Below are 27,267 nucleotides of genomic sequence, written 5' to 3'. Positions count from 1 at the left end.
AGTTTGAAAATTATAAGTTAATATTAAAGGGAGTTACGTAGTGATTCGTGTGCGTAACTCCGGAATCGAAATTTTTCCGTTTTTCAGCTATTATTCCCTCTTTCCCAAAGAAAAATAATTACTTTTATATATATAACACCTTATTCTCGTTGAAATATCGAAAAATAAATTTTAAAAAGTAAAATAAGGTAAATAGAAAAAAAAATTAAAAATTAATCCGTAACCAGGACCGAACCCCTGATCACCGATTCAACAAACTTCTTTACACATGGCGCTGGCAACCACACCACGACTTACACGTTGCTTCCACGAATATATAGCTTAAAGATCTTCCTTCCCGTTAATTAACAAAATCTATTTTGGCCCACTATGTGCCCCCTAATTAGTGTATAAAAATTTCCTTTATTACGAATGTTTGGTATATAAAACTCTATTATCTGGCAGAGTTTGAAAATTATAAGTTAATATTAAAGAGAGTTACGTATGGATTCGTGTGGTAACTCCGGAGTCGAAATTTATCCGTTTTTCAGGTATTATTCCCTCTTTCCCAAAGAAAAATAATTATTTTTATATATATAACACTTTATTCACGTTGAAATTTCGAAAAATAAATTAAAGAGTAAAATAAAGTAAATAGAAAAAAAAAATTAAAAATTAATCCGTGACCAGGACCGAACTCCTGATCACCGATTCAACAAATTTCTTCACCCATGGTGCTAACATCCACACCACGACTCACACATTGCTTCTGCGAATATATAGCTTAAAGAACTTCCTTCCCGTTAATTAACAAAATCTAATTTGGCCCACTATGTGCCCCCTAATTAGTGTATAAAAATTTCCTTTATTACGATTGTTTGGTATATAAAACTCTAATTTCTGGCAGAGTTTGAAAATTATAAGTTAATATTAAAGGGAGTTACGTAGTGATTCGTGTGCGTATCTATGGAGTCGAAATTTTTCCGTTTTTCAGCTATTATTCCCTATTTCCCAAAGAAAAATAATTACTTTTATATATATAGCACTTTATTCTCGTTGAAATATCGAAAAATAAATTTTAAAAAGTAAAATAAAGAAAATAGAAAAAAAAATTAAAAATTAATCCGTGACCAGCTCCGAACCCCTGATCACCGATTCAACAAACTTCTTTACCCATGGCGCTGACAACCACACCACGACTTACACGTTGCGTCCACGAATATATAGCTTAAAGAACTTCCTTCCCGTTAATTAACAAAATCTATTTTGGCCCACTATGTGCCCCCTAATTAGTGTATAAAAATTTCCTTTATTACGATTGTTTGGTATATAAAACTCTAAATTCTGGCAGAGTTTGAAAATTATAAGTTAATATTAAAGGGAGTTACGTAGTGAGTCGTGTGCGTAACTCCGGAGTCGAAATTTATCCGTTTTTCAGCTATTATTCCCTCTTTCCCAAAGAAAAATAATTACTTTTTATATATATAGCACTTTATTCTCGTTGAAATATCGAAAAATAAATTTTAAAAAGTAAAATAAAGTAAATAGAAAAAAAAATTAAAAATTAACCCGTGACCAGGACCGAAGCCCTGATCACCGATTCAACAAACTTCTTTACCCATGCCGCTGACAACCACACCACGACTCACACGGTGCTTCCACGAATATATAGCTTAAAGAACTTCCTTCCCGTTAATTAACAAAATCTATTTTGGCCCACTATGTGCCCCCTAATTAGTGTATAAAAATTTCCTTTATTACGATTGTTTGGTATATAAAACTCTAATTTCTGGCTGAGTTTGAAAATTATAAGTTAATATTAAAGGGAGTTACGTAGTGATACGTGTGCGTAACTCCGGAGTCGAAATTTATCCGTTTTTCAGCTATTATTCCCTCTTTCCCAAAGAAAAATAATTACTTTTATATATATAACACTTTATTCTCGTTGAAATATCGAAAAATAAATTTTAAAAAGTTAAATAAAGTAAATAGAAGAAAAAATTTAAAATTAATCCGTGACCACGACCGAACCCCTGATCACCGATTCAACAAACTTCTTCACCCATGCCGCTGACAACCACACCACGACTCACACGGTGCTTCCACGGATATATAGCTTAAAGAACTTCCTTCCCGTTAATTAACAAAATCTATTTTGGCCCACTATGTGCCCCCTAATTAGTGTATAAAAATTTCATTTATTACGATTGTTTGGTATATAAAACTCTAATTTCTGGCTGAGTTTGAAAATTATAAGTTAATATTAAAGGGAGTTACGTAGTGATACGTGTGCGTAACTCCGGAGTCGAAATTTATCCGTTTTTCAGCTATTATTCCCTCTTTCCCAAAGAAAAATAATTACTTTTATATATATAGCACTTTATTCTCGTTGAAATATCGAAAAATAAATTTTTAAAAGTAAAATAAAGTTAATATAAAAAAAAATTAAAAATTTATCCGTGACCAGGACCGAACCCCTGATCACCGAGTCAACAAACTTCTTTACACATGGCGCTGACAACCACACCACGACAAACACGTTGCTTCCACGAATATATAGCTTAAAGGACTTCCTTCCCGTTAATTAACAAAATCTATTTTGGCCCACTATGTGCCCCCTAATTAGTGTATAAAAATTTCCTTTATCACGATTGTTTGGTATATAAAACTCTAATTTCTGGCAAAGTTTGAAAATCATAAGTTAATATTAAAGAGAGTTACGTAGTGATTCGTGTGCGTAACTCCGGAGTCGAAATTTTTCCGTTTTTCAGCTATTATTCCCTCTTTCCCAAAGAAAAATAATTACTTTTATATATATAACACTTTATTCTCGTTGAAATATCGAAAAATAAATTTTAAAAAGTAAAATAAAGTAAATAGAAAAAAAAATTAAAAATTTATCCGTGACCAGGACCGAACCCCTGATCACCGATTCAACAAACTTCTTTCCCCATGGCGCTGACAACCACACCACGACTCACACGTTGCGTCCACGAATATATAGCTTAAAGAACTTCCTTCCCGTTAATTAACAAAATCTATTTTGGCCCACTATGTGCCCCCTATTTAGTGTATAAAAATTTCCTTTATTACGATTGTTTGGTATATAAAACTCTAATTTCAGGCAGAGTTTGAAAATTATAAGTTAATATTAAAGGGAGTTACGTAGTGAGTCGTGTGCGTAACTCCGGAGTTGAAATTTATCCCTTTTTTAAATATTATTCCCTCCTACCCAAATAAAAATAATTAATTTTATATATATAACACTTTATTCACGTTGAAATTTCGAAAAATAAATATAAAAAAGTAAAATAAAGTAAATAGAAAAAAAAAATTAAAAATTAATCCGTGACCAGGACCGAACCCCTGATCACCGATTCAACAAAATTCTTTATCCATGGTGCTGACAACCTCACCACGACTCACACGTTGCTTCCACGAATATATAGCTTAAAGAACTTCCTTCCCGTTAATTAACAAAATCTATTTTGGCCCACTATGTGCCCCCTAATTAGTGTATAAAAATTTCATTTAATACGATTGTTTGGTATATAAAACTCTAATTTATGGCAGAGTTTGAAAATTATAAGTTAATATTAAAGAGAGTTACGTAGTGAGTCGTGCGCGTGACACCGGAGTCGAAATTTATCCGTTTTTCAGCTATTATTCCCTCTTTCCCAAAGAAAAATAATTACTTTTATATATATAACACTTTATTCTCGTTGAAATATCGAAAAATAAATTTTAAAAAGTAAAATAAAGTAAATAGAAAAGAAAATTAAAAATTAATCCGTTACCAGGACCGATCCCCTGATCACCGATTCAACAAACTTCTTTACCCATGGCGCTATCAACGACACCACGACTCACACGTTGCTTCCACGAATATATAGCTTAAAGAACTTCCTTCCCGTTAATTAACAAAATCTATCATGGCCCACTATGTGCCCCCTAATTAGTGTATAAAAATTTCCATTATTACGATTGTTTGGTATATAAAACTCTAATTTCTGGCAGAGTTTGAAAATTACAAGTTAATATTAAAGGGAGTTACGTAGTGAGTCGTGTTCGTAACTCCGGAGTCGAAATTTATCCGTTTTTCAGCTATTATTCCTTCTTTCCCGAAGAAAAATAATTACTTTTATATATATAACACTTTATTCTCGTTGAAATATTGAAAAATAAATTTTAAAAAGTAAAATAAAGTAAATAGGAAAAAAAATTAAAAATTAATCTTTAACCAGTACCGAGCCCCTGATCACCGATTCAACAAACTTCTTTACCCATAGCGCTAACAACCACACCACGACTCACACGTTGCTTCCACGAATATATAGCTTAAAGAACTTCCTACGCGTTAATTAACAAAATCTATTTTGGCCCACTATGTGCCCCCTAATTATTGTATAAAAATTTCCTTTATTTCGATTGTTTGGTATATAAAACTCTAATTTCTGGCAGAGTTTGAAAATTATAAGTTAATATTAAAGAGAGTTACGTAGTGATTCGTGTGCGTATCTATGGAGTCGAAATTTTTCCGTTTTTCAGCTATTATTCCCTCTTTTCCGAAGAAAAATAATTACTTTTATATATATAGCACTTTATTCACGTTGAAATTTCGAAAAATAAATATAAAAAAGTAAAATAAAGTAAATAGAAAAAAAAATTAAAAATTAATCCGTGACCAGGACCGAACCCCTGATCACCGATTCAACAAAATTCTTTATCCATGGTGCTGACAACCTCACAACGACTCACACGTTGCTTCCACGAATATATAGCTAAAAGAACTTCCTTCCCGTTAATTAACAAAATCTATTTTGGCCCACTATGTGCCCCCTAATTAGTGTATAAAAATTTCATTTATTACGATTGTTTGGTATATAAAACTCTAATTTCTGGCAGAGTTTGAAAATTATAAGTTAATATTAAAGAGAGTTACGTAGTGATTCGTGTGCGTATCTATGGAGTCGAAATTTTTCCGTTTTTCAGCTATTATTCCCTCTTTTCCGAAGAAAAATAATTACTTTTATATATATAGCACTTTATTCACGTTGAAATTTCGAAAAATAAATATAAAAAAGTAAAATAAAGTAAATAGAAAAAAAAATTAAAAATTAATCCGTGACCAGGACCGAACCCCTGATCACCGATTCAACAAAATTCTTTATCCATGGTGCTGACAACCTCACAACGACTCACACGTTGCTTCCACGAATATATAGCTAAAAGAACTTCCTTCCCGTTAATTAACAAAATCTATTTTGGCCCACTATGTGCCCCCTAATTAGTGTATAAAAATTTCATTTATTACGATTGTTTGGTATATAAAACTCTAATTTCTGGCAGAGTTTGAAAATTATAAGTTAATATTAAAGAGAGTTACGTAGTGAGTCGTGCGCGTAACTCCGGAGTCGAAATTTATCCGTTTTTCAGCTATTATTCCCTCTTTCCCAAAGAAAAATAATTACTTTTATATATACAACACTTTATTCACGTTGAAATTTCGAAAAATAAATTTTAAAGAGTAAAATAAAGTAAATAGAAAATTAATCCGTGACCAGGACCGAACCCCTGATCACCGATTCAACAAAATTCTTTACCCATGGGGCTAACAACCACACCACGACTCACACGTCCCTTCCACGAATATATAGCTTAAAGAACTTCCTTCGCGTTAATTAACAGAATCTATTTAGGCCCACTATGTGCCCCCTAATTAGTATATAAAAATTTCCTTTATTACGATTGTTTGGTATATAAAACTCCAATATCTGGCAGAGTTTGAAAATTATAAGTTAATATTAAAGGGAGTTACGTAGTGAGTCGTGTGCGTAACTCCGGAGTCGAAATTTATCCGTTTTTCAGCTATTATTCCCTCTTTCATAAAGAAAAATAATTACTTTTATATATATAACACTTTATACTCGTTGAAATATCGAAAAATAAATTTTAAAAAGTAAAATAAAGTAAATAGAAAAAAAAATTAAAAATTTAACCGTGACCAGGACCGAACCCCTGATCACCGATTCAACAAACTTCTTTACCCATAGCGCTAACAACCACACCACGACTCACACGTTGCTTCCACGAATATATAGCTTAAAGAACTTCCTACGCGTTAATTAACAAAATCTATTTTGGCCCACTATGTGCCCCCTAATTATTGTATAAAAATTTCCTTTATTTCGATTGTTTGGTATATAAAACTCTAATTTCTGGCAGAGTTTGAAAATTATAAGTTAATATTAAAGAGAGTTACGTAGTGATTCGTGTGCGTATCTATGGAGTCGAAATTTTTCCGTTTTTCAGCTATTATTCCCTCTTTTCCGAAGAAAAATAATTACTTTTATATATATAGCACTTTATTCACGTTGAAATTTCGAAAAATAAATATAAAAAAGTAAAATAAAGTAAATAGAAAAAAAAATTAAAAATTAATCCGTGACCAGGACCGAACCCCTGATCACCGATTCAACAAAATTCTTTATCCATGGTGCTGACAACCTCACAACGACTCACACGTTGCTTCCACGAATATATAGCTAAAAGAACTTCCTTCCCGTTAATTAACAAAATCTATTTTGGCCCACTATGTGCCCCCTAATTAGTGTATAAAAATTTCATTTATTACGATTGTTTGGTATATAAAACTCTAATTTCTGGCAGAGTTTGAAAATTATAAGTTAATATTAAAGAGAGTTACGTAGTGAGTCGTGCGCGTAACTCCGGAGTCGAAATTTATCCGTTTTTCAGCTATTATTCCCTCTTTCCCAAAGAAAAATAATTACTTTTATATATACAACACTTTATTCACGTTGAAATTTCGAAAAATAAATTTTAAAGAGTAAAATAAAGTAAATAGAAAATTAATCCGTGACCAGGACCGAACCCCTGATCACCGATTCAACAAAATTCTTTACCCATGGGGCTAACAACCACACCACGACTCACACGTCCCTTCCACGAATATATAGCTTAAAGAACTTCCTTCGCGTTAATTAACAGAATCTATTTAGGCCCACTATGTGCCCCCTAATTAGTATATAAAAATTTCCTTTATTACGATTGTTTGGTATATAAAACTCCAATATCTGGCAGAGTTTGAAAATTATAAGTTAATATTAAAGGGAGTTACGTAGTGAGTCGTGTGCGTAACTCCGGAGTCGAAATTTATCCGTTTTTCAGCTATTATTCCCTCTTTCATAAAGAAAAATAATTACTTTTATATATATAACACTTTATACTCGTTGAAATATCGAAAAATAAATTTTAAAAAGTAAAATAAAGTAAATAGAAAAAAAAATTAAAAATTTAACCGTGACCAGGACCGAACCCCTGATCACCGATTCAACAAACTTCTTTACACATGGCGCTGACAACGACACCACGACTTACACGTTGCTTCCACGAATATATAGCTTAAAGATCTTCCTTCCCGTTAATTAACAAAATCTATTTTCGCCCACTTTGTGCCCCCTAATTAGTGTATAAAAAATTCCTTTATTACGATTGTTTGGTATATAAAACTCTAATATCTGGCAGAGGTTGAAAATTATAAGTTAATATTATAGGGAGTTACGTAGTGATACGTGTGCGTAACTCCGGAGTCGAAATTTTTCCGTTCTTCAGCTATTATTCCCTCTTTATCAAAGAAAAATAATTACTTTTATATATATAACACTTTATTCTCGTTGAAATATCGAAAAATAAATTTTAAAAAGTAAAATAAAGTAAATAGAAAAAAAAAATTAAAAATTAATCCGTGACCAGGACCGATCCCTTGATCACCGATTCAACAAAATTCTTTATCCATGGTGCTGACAACCTCACAACGACTCACACGTTGCTTCCACGAATATATAGCTTAAAGAACTTCCTTCCCGTTAATTAACAAAATCTATTTTGGCCCACTATGTGCCCCCTAATTAGTGTATAAAAATTTCATTTATTACGATTGTTTGGTATATAAAACTCTAATTTCAGGCAGAGTTTGAAAATTATAAGTTAATATTAAAGGGAGTTACGTAGTGAGTCGTGTGCGTAACTCCGGAGTTGAAATTTATCCCTTTTTTAGATATTATTCCCTCCTTCCCAAATAAAAATAATTAATTTTATATATATAACACTTTATTCACGTTGAAATTTCGAAAAATAAATATAAAAAAGTAAAATAAAGTAAATAGAAAAAAAAATTAAAAATTAATCCGTGACCAGGACCGAACCCCTGATCACCGATTCAACAAAATTCTTTATCCATGGTGCTGACAACCTCACCACGACTCACACGTTGCTTCCACGAATATATAGCTTAAAGAACTTCCTTCCCGTTAATTAACAAAATCTATTTTGGCCCACTATGTGCCCCCTAATTAGTGTATAAAAATTTCATTTAATACGATTGTTTGGTATATAAAACTCTAATTTATGGCAGAGTTTGAAAATTATAAGTTAATATTAAAGAGAGTTACGTAGTGAGTCGTGCGCGTGACACCGGAGTCGAAATTTATCCGTTTTTCAGCTATTATTCCCTCTTTCCCAAAGAAAAATAATTACTTTTATATATATAACACTTTATTCTCGTTGAAATATCGAAAAATAAATTTTAAAAAGTAAAATAAAGTAAATAGAAAAAAAAATTAAAAATTAATCCGTGACCAGGACCGATCCCCTGATCACCGATTCAACAAACTTCTTTACCCATGGCGCTATCAACGACACCACGACTCACACGTTGCTTCCACGAATATATAGCTTAAAGAACTTCCTTCCCGTTAATTAACAAAATCTATCATGGCCCACTATGTGCCCCCTCATTAGTGTATAAAAATTTTTATTATTACGATTGTTTGGTATATAAAACTCTAATTTCTGGCAGAGTTTGAAAATTACAAGTTAATATTAAAGGGAGTTACGTAGTGAGTCGTGTTCGTAACTCCGGAGTCGAAATTTATCCGTTTTTCAGCTATTATTCCTTCTTTCCCGAAGAAAAATAATTACTTTTATATATATAACACTTTATTCTCGTTGAAATATTGAAAAATAAATTTTAAAAAGTAAAATAAAGTAAATAGGAAAAAAAATTAAAAATTAATCTTTAACCAGTACCGAGCCCCTGATCACCGATTCAACAAACTTCTTTACCCATAGCGCTAACAACCACACCACGACTCACACGTTGCTTCCACGAATATATAGCTTAAAGAACTTCCTTCGCGTTAATTAACAAAATCTAATTTGGCCCACTATGTGCCCCCTAATTAGTGTATAAAAATTTCCTTTATTACGATTGTTTGGTATATAAAACTCTAATTTCTGGCAGAGTTTGAAAATTACAAGTTAATATTAAAGGGAGTTACGTAGTGAGTCGTGTGCGTAACACCGGAGTCGATTTTTATCCGTTTTTCAGCTATTATTCCCTCTTTCCCAAAGAAAAATAATTTCTTTTATATATATAACACTTTATTCTCGTTGAAATATCGAAAAATGTATTTTAAAAAGTAAAATAAAGTAAATAGAAAAAAAAATTAAAAATTAATCCTTAACCAGTACCGAACCCCTGATCACCGATTCAACAAACTTCTTTACCCATAGCGCTAACAACCACACCACGACTCACACGTTGCTTCCACGAATATATAGCTTAAAGAACTTCCTACGCGTTAATTAACAAAATCTATTTTGGCCCACTATGTGCCCCCTAATTATTGTATAAAAATTTCCTTTATTTCGATTGTTTGGTATATAAAACTCTAATTTCTGGCAGAGTTTGAAAATTATAAGTTAATATTAAAGAGAGTTACGTAGTGATTCGTGTGCGTAACTCCGGAGTCGAAATTTATCCGTTTTTCAGTTATTATTCCCTCTTTCCCAAAGAAAAATAATTACTTTTATATATATAACACTTTATTCACGTTGAAATTTCGAAAAATAAATATAAAAAAGTAAAATAAAGTAAATAGAAAAAAAAATTAAAAATTAATCCGTGACCAGGACCGATCCCCTGATCACCGATTCAACAAAATTCTTTATCCATGGTGCTGACAACCTCACAACGACTCACACGTTGCTTCCACGAATATATAGCTTAAAGAACTTCCTTCCCGTTAATTAACAAAATCTATTTTGGCCCACTATGTGCCCCCTAATTAGTGTATAAAAATTTCCTTTATTACGATTGTTTGGTATATAAAACTCTAATTTCTGGCAGAGTTAGAAAATTACAAGTTAATATTAAAGGGAGTTACGTAGTGAGTCGTGTGCGTAATTCCGGAGTCGAAATTTATCCGTTTTTCAGCTATTATTCCTTCTTTCCCGAAGAAAAATAATTACTTTTATATATATAACACTTTATTCTCGTTGAAATATTGAAAAATAAATTTTAAAAAGTAAAATAAAGTAAATAGGAAAAAAAATTAAAAATTAATCCTTAACCAGTACCGAACCCCTGATCACCGATTCAACAAACTTCTTTACCAATAGCGCTGACAACCACACCACGACTCACACGTTGCTTCCACGAATATATAGCTTAAAGAACTTCCTTCGCGTTAATTAACAAAATATATTTTGGCCCACTATGTGCCCCGTAATTAGTGTATAAAAATTTCCTTTATTACGATTGTTTGGTATATAAAACTCTAAATTCTGGCAGAGTTTGAAAATTATAAGTTAATATTAAAGAGAGTTACGTAGTGAGTCGAGTGCGTAACTCCGGAGTCGAAATTTGTCCGTTTTTCAGCTATTATTCCCTCTTTCCCAAAGAAAAATAATTACTTTTATATATATAACACTTTATTCTCGTTGAAATATCGAAAAATAAATTTTAAAAAGTAAAATAAAGTAAATAGAAAAAAAAAATTTAAAATTAATCCGTGACCAGGACCGAACCCCTGATCACCGAGTCAACAAACTTCTTTACACATGGCGCTGATAACCACACCACGACAAACACGTTGCTTCCACGAATATATAGCTTAAAGGACTTCCTTCCCGTTAATTAACAAAATCTATTTTGGCCCACTATGTGCCCCCTAATTAGTGTATAAAAATTTCCTTTATTACGATTGTTTGGTATATAAAACTCTAATTTCTGGCTGAGTTTGAAAATTATAAGTTAATATTAAAGGGAGTTACGTAGTGATTCGTGTGCGTAACTCCGGAGTCGAAATTTTTCCGTTTTTCAGCTATTATTCGCTCTTTCCCAAAGAAAAATAATTACTTTTATATATATAACACTTTATTCTCGTTGAAATATCGAAAAATAAATTTTAAAAAGTTAAATAAAGTAAATAGAAAAAAAAATTTAAAATTAATCCGTGACCACGACCGAACCCCTGATCACCGATTCAACAAACTTCTTTACCCATGCCGCTGACAACCACACCACGACTCACACGGTGCTTCCACGAATATATATCTTAAAGAACTTCCTTCCCATTAATTAACAAAATCTATTTTGGCCCACTATGTGCCCCCTAATTAGTGTATAAAAATTTCATTTCTTACGATTGTTTGGTATATAAAACTCTAATTTCTGGCTGAGTTTGAAAATTATAAGTTAATATTAAAGGGAGTTTCGTAGTGATTCGTGTGCGTAACTCCGGAGTCGAAATTTTTCCGTTTTTCAGCTATTATTCGCTCTTTCCCAAAGAAAAATAATTACTTTTATATATATAACACTTTATTCTCGTTGAAATATCGAAAAATAAATTTTAAAAAGTTAAATAAAGTTAATAGAAAAAAAAATTAAAAATTAATCCGTGACCAGGACCGAACCCCTGATCACCGAGTCAACAAACTTCTTTACACATGGCGCTGACAACCACACCACGACAAACACGTTGCTTCCACGAATATATAGCTTAAAGGACTTCCTTCCCGTTAAATTACAAAATCTATTTTGGCCCACTATGTGCCCCCTAATTAGTGTATAAAAATTTCCTTTATTACGATTGTTTGGTATATAAAACTCTAAATTCTGGCAGAGTTTGAAAATTATAAGTTAATATTAAAGAGAGTTACGTAGTGAGTCGAGTGCGTAACTCCGGAGTCAAAATTTATCCGTTTTTCAGCTATTATTCCCTCTTTCCCAAAGAAAAATAATTACTTTTATATATATAACACTTTATTCTCGTTGAAATATCGAAAAATAAATTTTAAAAAGTAAAATAAAGTAAATAGAAAAAAAAAATTTAAAATTAATCCGTGACCAGGACCGAACCCCTGATCACCGAGTCAACAAACTTCTTTACACATGGCGCTGATAACCACACCACGACAAACACGTTGCTTCCACGAATATATAGCTTAAAGGACTTCCTTCCCGTTAATTAACAAAATCTATTTTGGCCCACTATGTGCCCCCTAATTAGTGTATAAAAATTTCCTTTATTACGATTGTTTGGTATATAAAACTCTAATTTCTGGCTGAGTTTGAAAATTATAAGTTAATATTAAAGGGAGTTACGTAGTGATTCGTGTGCGTAACTCCGGAGTCGAAATTTTTCCGTTTTTCAGCTATTATTCGCTCTTTCCCAAAGAAAAATAATTACTTTTATATATATAACACTTTATTCTCGTTGAAATATCGAAAAATAAATTTTAAAAAGTTAAATAAAGTAAATAGAAAAAAAAATTTAAAATTAATCCGTGACCACGACCGAACCCCTGATCACCGATTCAACAAACTTCTTTACCCATGCCGCTGACAACCACACCACGACTCACACGGTGCTTCCACGAATATATATCTTAAAGAACTTCCTTCCCATTAATTAACAAAATCTATTTTGGCCCACTATGTGCCCCCTAATTAGTGTATAAAAATTTCATTTCTTACGATTGTTTGGTATATAAAACTCTAATTTCTGGCTGAGTTTGAAAATTATAAGTTAATATTAAAGGGAGTTTCGTAGTGATTCGTGTGCGTAACTCCGGAGTCGAAATTTTTCCGTTTTTCAGCTATTATTCGCTCTTTCCCAAAGAAAAATAATTACTTTTATATATATAACACTTTATTCTCGTTGAAATATCGAAAAATAAATTTTAAAAAGTTAAATAAAGTTAATAGAAAAAAAAATTAAAAATTAATCCGTGACCAGGACCGAACCCCTGATCACCGAGTCAACAAACTTCTTTACACATGGCGCTGACAACCACACCACGACAAACACGTTGCTTCCACGAATATATAGCTTAAAGGACTTCCTTCCCGTTAAATTACAAAATCTATTTTGGCCCTCTATGTGCCCCCTAATTAGTGTATAAAATTTTCCTTTATTACGATTGTTTCGTATATAAAACTCTAATTTCTGGCAAAGTTTGAAAATCATAAGTTAATATTAAAGAGAGTTACGTAGTGATTCGTGTGCGTAACTCCGGAGTCGAAATTTTTCCGTTTTTCAGCTATTATTCCCTCTTTCCCAAAGAAAAATAATTACTTTTATATATATAACACTTCATTCTCGTTGAAATATCGAAAAATAAATTTTAAAAAGTAAAATAAAGTAAATAGAAAAAAAAATTAAAAATTAATCCGTGACCAGGACCGAACCCCTGATCACCGATTCAACAAACTTCTTTCCCCATGGCGCTGACAACCACACCACGACTCACACGTTGCGTCCACGAATATATAGCTTAAAGAACTTCCTTCGCGTTAATTAACAAAATCTATTTTGGCCCACTATGTGCCCCCTAATTAGTGTATAAAAATTTCATTTCTTACGATTGTTTGGTATATAAAACTCTAATTTCTGGCAGAGTTTGAAAATAAGTTAATATTAAAGGGAGTTACGTAGTGATTCGTGTGCGTAACTCCGGAGTCGAAATTTATCCGTTTTTCAGCTATTATTCCCCCTTTCCCGAAGAAAAATAATTACTTTTATATATATAGCACTTTATTCTCGTTGAAATATCGAAAAATAAATTTTAAAAAGTAAAATAAAGTAAATAGAAAAAAAAATTTAAAATTAATCCATGACCACGACCGAACCCCTGATCACCGATTCAACAAACTTCTTTACCCATGCCACTGACAACCACACCACGACTCACACGGTGCTTCCACGAATATATAGCTTAAAGAACTTCCTTCCCATTAATTAACAAAATCTATTTTGGCCCACTATGTGCCCCCTAATTAGTGTATAAAAATTTCATTTCTTACGATTGTTTGGTATATAAAACTCTAATTTCTGGCTGAGTTTGAAAATTATAAGTTAATATTAAAGGGAGTTACGTAGTGATTCGTGTGCGTAACTCCAGAGTCGAAATTTTTCCGTTTTTCAGCTATTATTCGCTCTTTCCCAAAGAAAAATAATTACTTTTATATATATAACACTTTATTCTCGTTGAAATATCGAAAAATAAATTTTAAAAAGTTAAATAAAGTAAATAGAAGAAAAAATTTAAAATTAATCCGTGACCACGACCGAACCCCTGATCACCGATTCAACAAACTTCTTCACCCATGCCGCTGACAACCACACCATGACTCACACGGTGCTTCCACGAATATATAGCTTAAAGAACTTCCTTCCCGTTAATTAACAAAATCTATTTTGGCCCACTATGTGCCCCCTAATTAGTGTATAAAAATTTCATTTATTACTATTGTTTGGTATATAAAACTCTAATTTCTGGCTGAGTTTGAAAATTATAAGTTAATATTAAAGGGAGTTACGTAGTGATACGTGTGCGTAACTCCGGAGTCGAAATTTATCCGTTTTTCAGCTATTATTCCCTCTTTCCCAAAGAAAAATAATTACTTTTATATATATAACACTTTATTCTCGTTGAAATATCGAAAAATAAATTTTAAAAAGTAAAATAAAGTAAATAGAAAAAAAAAATTAAAAATATATCCGTGACCAGGACCGAACCCCTGATCACCGATTCTACAAACTTCTTTACACATGGCGCTGACAACCACACCACGACTTACACGTTGCTTCCACGAATATATAGCTTAAAGATCTTCCTTCCCGTTAATTAACAAAATCTATTTTGGCCCACTATGTGCCCTCTAATTAGTGTATAAAAATTTCCTTTATTACGATTGTTTGGTATATAAAACTCTAAATTCTGGCAGAGTTTGAAAATTATAAGTTAATATTAAAGGGAGTTACGTAGTGAGTCATGTGCGTAACTCCGGAGTCGAAATTTATCCGTTTCTCAGCTATTATTCCCTCTTTCCCAAAGAAAAATAATTACTTTTATATATATAACACTTTATTCTCGTTGAAATATCGAAAAATAAATTTTAAAAAGTAAAATAAAGTAAATAGAAAAAAAAAGTAAAAATTAATCCGTGACCAGGACCGATCCCCTGATCACCGATTCAACAAACTTCTTTACCCATGGCGCTAACAACCACACCACGACTCACACGTTGCTTCCACGAATATATAGATTAAAGAACTTCCTTCACGTTAATTAACAAAATCTATTTTGGCGCACTATGTGCCCCCTAATTAGTCTATAAAAAATTCCTTTATTACGATTGTTTGGTATATAAAACTCTAATTTCTGGCAGAGTTTGAAAATTATAAGTTAATATTAAAGAGAGTTACGTAGTGATTCGTGTGCGTAACTCCGATGTCGAAATTGTTTCGTTTTTCAGCTATTATTCCCTCTTTCCCAAATAAAAATAATTTATTTTATATATATAACACTTTATTCACGTTGAAATTTCGAAAAATAAATATAAAAAAGTAAAATAAAGTAAATAGAAAAAAAAAATTAAAAATTAATCCGTGACCAGGACCGAACCCCTGATCACCGATTCAACAAAATTCTTTATCCATGGTGCTGACAACCTCACCACGACTCACACGTTGCTTCCACGAATATATAGCTTAAAGAACTTCCTTCCCGTTAATTAACAAAATCTATTTTGGCCCACTATGTGCCCCCTAATTAGTGTATAAAAATTTCATTTATTACGATTGTTTGGTATATAAAACTCTAATTTCTGGCAGAGTTTGAAAATTATAAGTTAATATTAAAGAGAGTTACGTAGTGAGTCGTGCGCGTAACTCCGGAGTCGAAATTTATCCGTTTTTCAGCTATTATTCCCTCTTTCCCAAAGAAAAATAATTACTTTTATATATACAACACTTTATTCACGTTGAAATTTCGAAAAATAAATTTTAAAGAGTAAAATAAAGTAAATAGAAAAAAAAATTAAAAATTAATCCGTGACCAGGACCGAACCCCTGATCACCGATTCAACAAAATTCTTTACCCATGGCGCTAACAACCACACCACGACTCACACGTCGCTTCCACGAATATATAGCTTAAAGAACTTCCTTCGCGTTAATTAACAGAATCTATTTAGGCCCACTATGTGCCCCCTAATTAGTGTATAAAAATTTCCTTTATTACGATTGTTTGGTATATAAAACTCTAATATCTGGCAGAGTTTGAAAATTATAAGTTAATATTAAAGGGAGTTACGTAGTGATTCGTGTGCGTAACTCCGGAATCGAAATTTTTTCGTTTTTCAGCTATTATTCCCTCTTTCCCAAAGAAAAATGATTACTTTTATATATATAACACTTTATTCTCGTTGAAATATCGAAAAATAAATTTTAAAAAGTAAAATAAGGTAAATAGAAAAAAAAATTAAAAATTAATCCGTGACCAGGACCGAACCCCTGATCACCGATTCAACAAACTTCCTTACCCATGGCGCTGACAACCACACCACGACTCACACGTTGCTTCCACGAATATATAGCTTAAAAAAACCTCCCTCCCGTTAATTAACAAAATCTATTTTGGCCCACTCTGTGCCCCCTAATTAGTGTATAAAAATTTCCTTTATTACGATTGTTTGGTATATAAAACTCTAATTTCTGGCAGAGTTTGAAAATTACAAGTTAATATTAAAGGGAGTTACGTAGTGAGTCGTGTGCGTAACTCCGGAGTCGAAATTTATCCCTTTTTTAGATATTATTCCCTCCTTCCCAAATAAAAATAATTAATTTTATATATATAACACTTTATTCACGTTGAAATTTCGAAAAATAAATATAAAAAAGTAAAATAAAGTAAATAGAAAAAAAAATTAAAAATTAATCCGTGACCAGGACCGAACCCCTGATCACCGATTCAACAAAATTCTTTATCCATGGTGCTGACAACCTCACCACGACTCACACGTTGCTTCCACGAATATATAGCTTAAAGAACTTCCTTCCCGTTAATTAACAAAATCTATTTTGGCCCACTATGTGCCCCCTAATTAGTGTATAAAAATTTCATTTAATACGATTGTTTGGTATATAAAACTCTAATTTCTGGCAGAGTTTGAAAATTATAAGTTAATACTAAAGAGAGTTACGTAGTGAGTCGTGCGCGTGACACCGGAGTCGAAATTTATCCGTTTTTCAGCTATTATTCCCTCTTTCTCAAAGAAAAATAATTACTTTTATATATATAACACTTTATTCTCGTTGAAATATCGAAAAATAAATTTTAAAAAGTAAAATAAAGTAAATAGAAAAAAAAATTAAAAATATATCCGTGACCAGGACCGAACCCCTGATCACCGATTCTACAAACTTCTTTACACATGGCGCTGACAACCACACCACGACTTACACGTTGCTTCCACGAATATATAGCTTAAAGATCTTCCTTCCCGTTAATTAACAAAATCTATTTTGGCCCACTATGTGCCCCCTAATTAGTGTATAAAAATTTCCTTTATTACGATTGTTTGGTATATAAAACTCTAAATTCTGGCAGAGTTTGAAAATTATAAGTTAATATTAAAGGGAGTTACGTAGTGAGTCATGTGCGTAACTCCGGAGTCGAAATTTATCCGTTTCTCAGCTATTATTCCCTCTTTCCCAAAGAAAAATAATTACTTTTATATATATAACACTTTATTCTCGTTGAAATATCGAAAAATAAATTTTAAAAAGTAAAATAAAGTAAATAGAAAAAAAAATTAAAAATTAATCCGTGTCCAGTACCGAACCCCTGATCACCGATTCAACAAACTTCTTTACCCATGGCGCTAACAACCACACCACGACTCACACGTTGCTTCCACGAATATATAGATTAAAGAACTTCCTTCGCGTTAATTAACAAAATCTATTTTGGCGCACTATGTGCCCCCTAATAAGTGTATAAAAAATTCCTTTATTACGATTGTTTGGTATATAAAACTCTAATATCTGGCAGAAATTGAAAATTATAAGTTAATATTAAAGGGAGTTACGTAGTGATACGTGTGCGTAACTCCGGAGTCGAAATTTTTCCGTTTTTCAGCTATTATTCCCTCTTTATCAAAGAAAAATAATTACTTTTATATATATAACACTTTATTCTCGTTGAAATATCGAAAAATAAATTTTAAAAAGTAAAATAAAGTAAATAGAAAAAAAAATTAAAAATTAATCCGTGAACAGGACCGATCCCCTGATCACCGATTCAACAAACTTCTTTACCCATGGCGCTATCAACGACACCACGACTCACACGTTGCTTCCACGAATATATAGCTTAAAGAACTTCCTTCCCGTTAATTAACAAAATCTATTATGGCCCACTATGTGCCCCCTAATTAGTGTATAAAAATTTCCATTATTACGATTGTTTGGTATATAAAACTCTAATTTCTGGCAGAGTTTGAAAATTACAAGTTAATATTAAAGGGAGTTACGTAGTGAGTCGTGTGCGTAACTCCGGAGTCGAAATTTATCCGTTTTTCAGCTATTATTCCTTCTTTCCCGAAGAAAAATAATTACTTTTATATATATAACACTTTATTCTCGTTGAAATATTGAAAAATAAATTTTAAAAAGTAAAATAAAGTAAATAGGAAAAAAAATTAAAAATTAATCTTTAACCAGTACCGAGCCCCTGATCACCGATTCAACAAACTTCTTTACCCATAGCGCTAACAACCACACCACGACTCACACGTTGCTTCCACGAATATATAGCTTAAAGAACTTCCTTCGCGTTAATTAACAAAATCTAATTTGGCCCACTATGTGCCCCCTAATTAGTGTATAAAAATTTCCTTTATTACGATTGTTTGGTATATAAAACTCTAATTTATGGCAGAGTTTGAAAATTACAAGTTAATATTAAAGGGAGTTACGTAGTGAGTCGTGTGCGTAACACCGGAGTCGATTTTTATCCGTTTTTCAGCTATTATTCCCTCTTTCCCAAAGAAAAATAATTTCTTTTATATATATAACACTTTATTCTCGTTGAAATATCGAAAAATATATTTTAAAAAGTAAAATAAAGTAAATAGAAGAAAAAAATTAAAAATTAATCCTTAACCAGTACCGAACCCCTGATCACCGATTCAACAAACTTCTTTACCCATAGCGCTAACAACCACACCACGACTCACACGTTGTTTCCACGAATATATAGCTTAAAGAACTTCCTACGCGTTAATTAACAAAATCTATTTTGGCCCACTATGTGCCCCCTAATTAGTGTATAAAAATTTCCTTTATTTCGATTGTTTGGTATATAAAACTCTAATTTCTGGCAGAGTTTGAAAATTATAAGTTAATATTAAAGAGAGTTACGTAGTGATTCGTGTGCGTAACTCCGGAGTCGAAATTTATCCGTTTTTCAGTTATTATTCCCTCTTTCCCAAAGAAAAATAATTACTTTTATATATATAACACTTTATTCACGTTGAAATTTCGAAAAATAAATATAAAAAAGTAAAATAAAGTAAATAGAAAAAAAAATTAAAAATTAATCCGTGACCAGGACCGAACCCCTGATCACCGATTCAACAAAATTCTTTATCCATGGTGCTGACAACCTCACAACGACTCACACGTTGCTTCCACGAATATATAGCTTAAAGAACTTCCTTCCCGTTAATTAACAAAATCTATTTTGGCCCACTATGTGCCCCCTAATTAGTGTATAAAAATTTCATTTATTACGATTGTTTGGTATATAAAACTCTAATTTCTGGCAGAGTTTGAAAATTATAAGTTAATATTAAAGAGAGTTACGTAGTGAGTCGTGCGCGTAACTCCGGAGTCGAAATTTATCCGTTTTTCAGCTATTATTCCCTCTTTCCCAAAGAAAAATAATTACTTTTATATATACAACACTTTATTCACGTTGAAATTTCGAAAAATAAATTTTAAAGAGTAAAATAAAGTAAATAGAAAAAAAAATTAAAAATTAATCCGTGACCAGGACCGAACCCCTGATCACCGATTCAACAAAATTCTTTACCCATGGCGCTAACAACCACACCACGACTCACACGTCGCTTCCACGAATATATAGCTTAAAGAACTTCCTTCGCGTTAATTAACAGAATCTATTTAGGTCCACTATGTGCCCCCTAATTAGTGTATAAAAATTTCCTTTATTACAATTGTTTGGTATATAAAACTCCAATATCTGGCAGAGTTTGAAAATTATAAGTTAATATTAAAGGGAGTTACGTAGTGATTCGTGTGCGTAACTCCGGAATCGAAATTTTTCCGTTTTTCAGCTATTATTCCCTCTTTCCCAAAGAAAAATAATTACTTTTATATATATAAGACTTTATTCTCGTTGAAATATCGAAAAATAAATTTTAAAAAGTAAAATAAGGTAAATAGAAAAAAAAATTAAAAATTAATCCGTGACCATGACCGAACCCCTGATCACCGATTCAACAAACTTCTTTACCCATGGCGCTGACAACCACACCACGACTCACACGTTGCTTCCACGAATATATAGCTTAAAAAACCTCCCTCCCGTTAATTAACAAAATCTATTTTGGCCCACTTTGTGCCCCCTAATTAGTGTATAAAAATTTCCTTTATTACGATTGTTTGGTATATAAAACTCTAATTTCTGGCAGAGTTTGAAAATTACAAGTTAATATTAAAGGGAGTTACGTAGTGAGTCGTGTGCGTAACTCCGGAGTCGAAATTTATCCGTTTTTCAGCTATTATTCCCTCTTTCCCAAAGAAAAATAATTTCTTTTATATATATAACACTTTATTCTCGTTGAAATATCGAAAAATAAATTTTAAAAAGTAAAATAAAGTAAATAGAAAAAAAAATTAAAAATTAATCCGTGTCCAGTACCGAACCCCTGATCACCGATTCAACAAACTTCTTTACCCATAGCGCTAACAACCACACCACGACTCACACGTTGCTTCCACGAATATATAGCTTAAAGAACTTCCTACGCGTTAATTAACAAATATATAGATTAAAGAATATATATATTAAAGAACTTCCTTCGCGTTAATTAACAAAATCTATTTTGGCGCACTTTGTGCCCCCTAATTAGTGTATAAAAAATTCCTTTATTACGATTGTTTGGTATATAAAACTCTAATATCTGGCAGAGTTTGAAAATTATAAGTTAATATTAAAGGGAGTTACGTAGTGAGTCGTGTGCGTAACTCCGGAGTCGAAATTTATCCGTTTTTCAGTTATTATTCCTTCTTTCCCGAAGAAAAATAATTACTTTTATATATATAACACTTTATTCACGTTGAAATTTCGAAAAATAAATATAAAAAAGTAAAATGAAGTAAATAGAAAAAAAAATTAAAAATTATTCCGTGACCAGGACCGAAACCCTGATCACCGATTCAACAAACTTCTTTATCCATGGTGCTGACAACCTCACAACGACTCACACGTTGCTTCCACGAATATATACCTTAAAAAACCTCCCTCCCGTTAATTAACAAAATCTATTTTGGCCCACTATGTGCCCCCTAATTAGTGTATAAAAATTTCCTTTATTACGATTGTTTGGTATATAAAACTCTAATTTCTGGCAGAGTTTGAAAATTACAAGTTAATATTAAAGGGAGTTACGTAGTGAGTCGTGTGCGTAACTCCGGAGTCGAAATTTATCCGTTTTTCAGCTATTATTCCCTCTTTCCCAAAGAAAAATAATTACTTTTATATATATAACACTTTATACTCGTTGAAATATCGAAAAATAAATTTTAAAAAGTAAAATAAAGTAAATAGAAAAAAAAATTAAAAATTTAACCGTGACCAGGACCGAACCCCTGATCACCGATTCAACAAACTTCTTTACACATGGCGCTGACAACGACACCACGACTTACACGTTGCTTCCACGAATATATAGCTTAAAGATCTTCCTTCCCGTTAATTAACAAAATCTATTTTCGCCCACTATGTGCCCCCTAATTAGTGTATAAAAATTTCCTTTATTACGATTGTTTGGTATATAAAACTCTAAATTCTGGCAGAGTTTGAAAATTATAAGTTAATATTAAAGGGAGTTACGTAGTGAGTCATGTGCGTAACTCCGGAGTCTAAAATTTATCCGTTTCTCAGCTGTTATTCCCTCTTTCCCAAAGAAAAATAATTACTTTTATATATATAACACTTTATTTTCGTTGAAATATCGAAAAATAAATTTTAAAAAGTAAAATAAAGTAAATAGAAAAAAAAATTAAAAATTAATCCGTGTCCAGTACCGAACCCCTGATCACCGATTCAACAAACTTCTTAACCCATGGCGCTAACAACCACACCACGACTCACACGTTGCTTCCACGAATATATAGATTAAAGAACTTCCTTCGCGTTAATTAACAAAATCTATTTTGGCGCACTTTGTGCCCCCTAATTAGTGTATAAAAAATTCCTTTATTACGATTGTTTGGTATATAAAACTCTAATATCTGGCAGAGTTTGAAAATTATAAGTTAATATTATAGGGAGTTACGTAGTGATACGTGTGCGTAACTCCGGAGTCGAAATTTTTCCGTTCTTCAGCTATTATTCCCTCTTTATCAAAGAAAAATAATTACTTTTATATATATAACACTTTATTCTCGTTGAAATATCGAAAAATAAATTTTAAAAAGTAAAATAAAGTAAATAGAAAAAAAAATTAAAAATTAATCCGTGACCAGGACCGATCCCCTGATCACCGATTCAACAAAATTCTTTATCCATGGTGCTGACAACCTCACAACGACTCACACGTTGCTTCCACGAATATATAGCTTAAAGAACTTCCTTCCCGTTAATTAACAAAATCTATTTTGGCCCACTATGTGCCCCCTAATTAGTGTATAAAAATTTCATTTATTACGATTGTTTGGTATATAAAACTCTAATTTCTGGCAGAGTTTGAAAATTACAAGTTAATATTAAAGGGAGTTACGTAGTGAGTCGTGTGCGTAACACCGGAGTCGATTTTTATCCGTTTTTCAGCTATTATTCCCTCTTTCCCAAAGAAAAATAATTACTTTTATATATATAACACTTTATACTCGTTGAAATATCGAAAAATAAATTTTAAAAAGTAAAATAAAGTAAATAGAAAAAAAAATTAAAAATTTAACCGTGACCAGGACCGAACCCCTGATCACCGATTCAACAAACTTCTTTACACATGGCGCTGACAACGACACCACGACTTACACGTTGCTTCCACGAATATATAGCTTAAAGAACTTCCTTCCCGTTAATTAACAAAATCTATTATGGCCCACTATGTGCCCCCTAATTAGTGTATAAAAATTTCCTTTATTACGATTGTTTGGTATATAAAACTCTAATTTCTGGCAGAGTTTGAAAATTACAAGTTAATATTAAACGGAGTTACGTAGTGAGTCGTGTGCGTAACTCCGGAGTCGAAATTTATCCGTTTTTCAGCTATTATTCTTTCTTTCCCGAAGAAAAATAATTACTTTTATATATATAACACTTTATTCTCGTTGAAATATTGAAAAATAAATTTTAAAAAGTAAAATAAAGTAAATAGGAAAAAAAATTAAAAATTAATCCTTAACCAGTACCGAACCCCTGATCACCGATTCAACAAACTTCTTTACCAATAGCGCTGACAACCACACCACGACTCACACGTTGCTTCCACGAATATATAGCTTAAAGAACTTCCTTCGCGTTAATTAACAAAATCTATTTTGGCCCACTATGTGCCCCCTAATTAGTGTATAAAAATTTCCTTTATTACGATTGTTTGGTATATAAAACTCTAATTTCTGGCAGAGTTTGAAAATTACAAGTTAATATTAAAGGGAGTTACGTAGTGAGTCGTGTGCGTAACAACGGAGTCGAAATTTATCCGTTTTTCAGCTATTATTCCCTCTTTCCCAAAGAAAAATAATTACTTTTATATATATAACACTTTATTCTCGTTGAAATACCGAAAAATAAATTTTAAAAAGTAAAATAAAGTAAATAGAAAAAAAAATTAAAAATTTATCCGTGACCAGGACCGAACCCCTGATCACCGATTCAACAAACTTCTTTACCCTTGGCGCTAACAACCACACCAGAACTCACACGTTGCTTCCACGAATATATAGCTTAAAGAACTTCCTTCCCGTTAATTAACAAATTCTATTTTGGCCCACTATGTGCCCCCTAATTAGTGTATAAAAATTTCATTTCTTACGATTGTTTGGTATATAAAACTCTAATTTCTGGCAGAGTTTGAAAATAAGTTAATATTAAAGGGAGTTACGTAGTGATTCGTGTGCGTAACTCCGGAGTCGAAATTTTTCCGTTTTTCAGCTATTATTCCCCCTTTCCCGAAGAAAAATAATTACTTTTATATATATAGCACTTTATTCTCGTTGAAATATCGAAAAATAAATTTTAAAAAGTAAAATAAAGTAAATAGAAAAAAAAATTTAAAATTAATCCTTAACCAGTACCGAACCCCTGATCACCGATTCAACAAACTTCTTTACCCATAGCGTTAACAACCACACCACGACTCACACGTTGCTTCCACGAATATATAGCTTAAAGAACTTTCTTCGCGTTAATTAACAAAATCTATTTTGGCCCACTATGTGCCCCCTAATTAGTGTATAAAAATTTCCTTTATTACGATTGTTTGGTATATAAAACTCTAAATTCTGGCAGAGTTTGAAAATTATAAGTTAATATTAAAGGGAGTTACGTAGTGAGTCATGTGCGTAACTCCGGAGTCTAAAATTTATCCGTTTCTCAGCTGTTATTCCCTCTTTCCCAAAGAAAAATAATTACTTTTATATATATAACACTTTATTCTCGTTGAAATATCGAAAAATAAATTTTAAAAAGTAAAATAAAGTAAATAGAAAAAAAAATTAAAAATTAATCCGTGACCAGGACCGATCCCCTGATCACCGATTCAACAAAATTCTTTATCCATGGTGCTGACAACCTCACAACGACTCACACGTTGCTTCCACGAATATATAGCTTAAAGAACTTCCTTCCCGTTAATTAACAAAATCTATTTTGGCCCACTATGTGCCCCCTAATTAGTGTATAAAAATTTCATTTATTACGATTGTTTGGTATATAAAACTCTAATTTCTGGCAGAGTTTGAAAATTATAAGTTAATATTAAAGAGAGTTACGTAGTGAGTCGTGCGCGTAACTCCGGAGTCGAAATTTATCCGTTTTTCAGCTATTATTCCCTCTTTCCCAAAGAAAAATAATTACTTTTATATATATAACACTTTATACTCGTTGAAATATCGAAAAATAAATTTTAAAAAGTAAAATAAAGTAAATAGAAAAAAAAATTAAAAATTTAACCGTGACCAGGACCGAACCCCTGATCACCGATTCAACAAACTTCTTTACACATGGCGCTGACAACGATACCACGACTTACACGTTGCTTCCACGAATATATAGCTTAAAGAACTTCCTTCCCGTTAATTAACAAAATATATTATGGCCCACTATGTGCCCCCTAATTAGTGTATAAAAATTTCCTTTATTACGATTGTTTGGTATATAAAACTCTAATTTCTGGCAGAGTTTGAAAATTACAAGTTAATATTAAAGGGAGTTACGTAGTGAGTCGTGTGCGTAACTCCGGAGTCGAAATTTATCCGTTTTTCAGCTATTATTCCTTCTTTCCCGAAGAAAAATAATTACTTTTATATATATAACACTTTATTCTCGTTGAAATATTGAAAAATAAATTTTAAAAGGTAAAATAAAGTAAATAGGAAAAAAAATTAAAAATTAATCCTTAACCAGTACCGAACCCCTGATCACCGATTCAACAAACTTCTTTACCAATAGCGCTGACAACCACACCACGACTCACACGTTGCTTCCACGAATATATAGCTTAAAGAACTTCCTTCGCGTTAATTAACAAAATCTATTTTGGCCCACTATGTGCCCCGTAATTAGTGTATAAAAATTTCCTTTATTACGATTGTTTGGTATATAAAACTCTAATTTCTGGCAGAGTTTGAAAATTACAAGTTAATATTAAAGGGAGTTACGTAGTGAGTCGTGTGCGTAACAACGGAGTCGAAATTTATCCGTTTTTCAGCTATTATTCCCTCTTTCCCAAAGAAAAATAATTACTTTTATATATATAACACTTTATTCTCGTTGAAATATCGAAAAATAAATTTTAAAAAGTAAAATAAAGTAAATAGAAAAAAAAATTAAAAATTAATCCGTGACCAGGACCGAACCCCTGATCACCGAGTCAACAAACTTCTTTACACATGGCGCTGATAACCACACCACGACAAACACGTTGCTTCCACGAATATATAGCTTAAAGGACTTCCTTCCCGTTAATTAACAAAATCTATTTTGGCCCACTATGTGCCCCCTAATTAGTGTATAAAAATTTCCTTTATTACGATTGTTTGGTATATAAAACTCTAATTTCTGGCAGAGTTTGAAAATAAGTTAATATTAAAGGGAGTTACGTAGTGATTCGTGTGCGTAACTCCGGAGTCGAAATTTATCCGTTTTTCAGCTATTATTCCCCCTTTCCCGAAGAAAAATAATTACTTTTATATATATAGCACTTTATTCTCGTTGAAATATCGAAAAATAAATTTTAAAAAGTAAAATAAAGTAAATAGAAAAAAAAATTAAAAATTAATCCGTGACCAGGACCGAACCCCTGATCACCGAGTCAACAAACTTCTTTACACATGGCGCTGATAACCACACCACGACAAACACGTTGCTTCCACGAATATATAGCTTAAAGGACTTCCTTCCCGTTAATTAACAAAATCTATTTTGGCCCACTATGTGCCCCCTAATTAGTGTATAAAAATTTCCTTTATTACGATTGTTTGGTATATAAAACTCTAATTTCTGGCAGAGTTTGAAAATAAGTTAATATTAAAGGGAGTTACGTAGTGATTCGTGTGCGTAACTCCGGAGTCGAAATTTATCCGTTTTTCAGCTATTATTCCCCCTTTCCCGAAGAAAAATAATTACTTTTATATATATAGCACTTTATTCTCGTTGAAA

This window comes from Parasteatoda tepidariorum, chromosome 11 (genome assembly GCF_982258835.1).
Source record: "Parasteatoda tepidariorum strain Cologne lab strain chromosome 11, Ptep-v5.0, whole genome shotgun sequence".
Classification (NCBI taxonomy): domain Eukaryota; kingdom Metazoa; phylum Arthropoda; class Arachnida; order Araneae; family Theridiidae; genus Parasteatoda; species Parasteatoda tepidariorum.
The sequence above is the reverse complement of the archived record's forward strand: the minus strand, read 5'-3'. Positions refer to the sequence as shown.